General features: G+C 38.3%; 1 non-coding gene across 1 annotated transcript; it reads right to left on the bottom strand.

Moving 5' to 3' along the window:
• Nucleotides 1-2,435: 2,435 nt before the first annotated feature.
• On the bottom strand, nucleotides 2,436-2,542 carry LOC144999134 (small nucleolar RNA R71). The gene has a single exon (XR_013660655.1). It is a non-coding gene; the product is annotated as a small nucleolar RNA R71 (small nucleolar RNA).
• Between the last annotated feature and the right edge of the window lie 649 nt (nucleotides 2,543-3,191).

Raw genomic sequence — 3,191 nt, 5'->3', positions numbered from 1 at the left:
TGCATTTTCTGCATGTGGCCCGTGATGGGTTCACCATCCTTCATTCGGGTTGTTATCATGGAGGAGATGATTTCATATCGCTCTTGACGAGCACTTTGATGGTAGCGGTCTGATATGTGCATAATTATTTGTATATCTAGCATACATTTTTATTTATTTTTAGCTAATTATGTATATAATATGGACAAAAGGTACTTAATAATGCTTAAATTTTGTTTTCAGTCCAAAAGACATGCTTGGAAGTGAAAGGGAACAAGGAGAAGCAATTAGAGACCAAAGAATGAAGAATGAGGAACAAAAGCATAGCTACTCGGCGAGTTCTCGAGGCTACTCGGTGAGTACCCAAGAATATTCCAGAAGATAATTCAAGACTCCTGGCATAAGACGGATTTTATGCATCTACTCGGCGAGTACACCCTGTTTTATGATAATTATAAATATCGAACCATTATCTGAATGGAGAAGACTTTTGGCAATTTTGAGAGCTGCACCTGCAAAAAAAGAACCCCTTGAAAAGCTGAGAAACCCTAACCTTCAATCCTTTGAAGAATCAAGGCAATTTAGGTTATTCATTCCACTTAGCCTTAGGAATTAAGCATGTTTAGCTTAGTTGAATTTGTTTTTGAGTTTGTTTTTGCTATGACTATGAACTAAATTCGTTTTTTTTTCTGGTGGGGAAGACCAAGTTACTCCTATGGTTTAATTATACTTTTTGATTGATTGTTATTTGGCGATTTTATTAAATTAAGTTTGTTAAAGAACTTTATGCATTAATAACAACTATTTTCTGTTAATTGGAAGGCAATTAAGCTGCATGAACATCTCTTAGTTGTTAACCTCATATGTTATGTGAACACTTTATCATATGCCTAGGAATAATGAATATGAAACTAGGATTAATTAGAGAATGGGTAAATTAATGTGTGATCTTGTTTGAGAAACCAACAAACAAGAGGTTAATTGAAACACCAACTTGATTAGCCAATTACAAATCTTATTTAATCCAAATAATTGAACTAGGGAATTAATTAGTTTAAACAATTGGCCACTGCTTGAATTGATTAATTGTCTAAGGGTTAGGAGTAATGAACATGAACCTAACCACTATAATTGGTAACCAATAATAATTGATTTATCATTTAAATAACCATAGGAGTGAATTGGTTGAACCTAAACAGAAACCCTTTATTAAATTTGGTGAATTTGTCATTTTCTTTAATTGTTTAGTTAGTTAAGTGCTTAAGTGTTGTGTTTAAGTTTCTAGTCTTGTAGAACTAGAGAAAAACCCTTTTACTTTTATTATTTGCTTAGTTAAAATTAGTTATTAGATTAATTTCCGTTCCCTGAGTTCGACACCCTACTTATCCAACTATACCACTAAAAGACAGGTTCACTGCCTTTGTGTGCTTAATTTATCAACTAAAAGTAAGATTAAAACTAGCTCGTTTTACACACATCAAGTTTTTGGTGCCGTTGTCGGGAACGGTTCTAAATAGTTAATCTAATTCCTAATTTTTTCGATCCTTTGTGTGAGTTTACTGGCACAAAGTTAATTTATTGCAGTTTAATAGTTAGTAATTAGGTTTTAGCATCTGTTTTAGTTTTATTATTAAGCTCAGTTTTTTTTTTCAAATTTCACTACTATTCGCCGAGTGCATTCGGACCTACTCGGCGAGTAGACCAGTATTTTGCATTTAATTTTAATTTTTTTGTTGCATTTTTTTGTTCTTTTTATGTTTTTATCTTGTTTTATTTTAGGACTCATGACCAGATGATCAAACACTCCACTGGTACCCCCGTTTGAAGATCCCGAATTCGCATTGAGAAGGAACAGAGGAAAGGACGTGGAGAGCTCGAATACACCTAAGAAGTCACCTTTGTCTAATTTGAAGACTGTTTTTGGGAAGAAAAAGAGCAGCAAAGCAGGTGCATCCAACGCATCTTTAGCAAGCGAAGACCCGATTAAGGAAGACACCGAGTACGACACCGAGGAGGAAGAAGAACCTACATACGGGCACGACTCTGATTCCGGCGACGAGTTAGCTCTTACCATGGCTAACATTGATGAAATCCCCATGGGAGAGTGGAAGAAGAGGATCCGCGATGACACCGGCCCGGGACTTGTGCAACCCGTAATTCCCGCTACTGCTACGTTCGAGCTAAAGGGCCACATACTCGCCCAGCTAAAGGAAATTCCTTTCTATGGAAAAGACCATGAAGATGCCTACAAGCATTTGGATGAAGTCAATGATGTAGCTGATTACTTTAATGTTCCAAATGTGCCTCGTGAGACTCAGCTACTTCGCATGCTTCCAGTGACATTCAAAGGTGTTGCAAAAGACTGGCTCAAGTCACTTCCCCCCGGATCAGTCACCACATGGGCCAAGATGAAAGAAGAATTCATTGATCACTTTGGCCCACCTTCCAATATAGCCAAGTTGAAGAAGGCCATTGCTAACTTTGAACAACAAGCTGGAGAGTCGCTATATGAAGCTTGGGAGAGGTACAAGAGCCTGCTAAGAAATTGCCCGCACCATGACCTTAATAGCCAGCAAGAAGTCTCCTTCTTCTATGATGGAGTCAATGTCACAACCAGGCAGTCACTTGACTCGCAAGGCCGGCTCACAAAGAAGCCACCCCTGGTGATCAAGGAATTGATTGAAGAATTCTCTAAGCACTCTAGAGAATACCATAATCCAAGAAATGGTGTTACTAGGGGAGCCACATATGCAGCTATTGAAGACTTGTCCGCGGTTATGGCAATGCTAAAAACCATGGATAAGAGGATGGATAAAATGGATCAAACGATCCATGCTATTTGGGTGGGTTGTGAAAATTGTAATGGACCTCATCTTACTAAAGACTGCGACTTGGATGAAAATGGAAACAAAAAGGTACAAGTGTGTTACTCAAGTGGAGACTGATATGACGAAGATTGGCGAAAACCAAAGAAAGAGCGGCTCCCGTATGAAGAATACAAGAAGGCTAAGGAGGAGAAGTACAAGCAGAAAGGAAGAGGTTTCTACCAAAAGGAGGAGCCGACACAAGAAAGAAAACCAAGTTTGGAAGAGATGCTTACCAAATTTGTAACATCCCGAAATATCAAGAGTAGAGTTGAAGGGCTAAAAGAGTAAATGTTGAAGGGAAACTCTACGAGTCCATGGATGGACTCGGCGAGTAGGGTCGCGACT

This window comes from Lactuca saligna, chromosome 5 (assembly GCF_052625555.1).
Source record: "Lactuca saligna cultivar CGN05327 chromosome 5, ASM5262555v1, whole genome shotgun sequence".
Lineage (NCBI taxonomy): Eukaryota > Viridiplantae > Streptophyta > Magnoliopsida > Asterales > Asteraceae > Lactuca > Lactuca saligna.
Note: the sequence above shows the minus strand (reverse complement) of the source record. Positions and strands in the feature narration are given on the sequence as shown.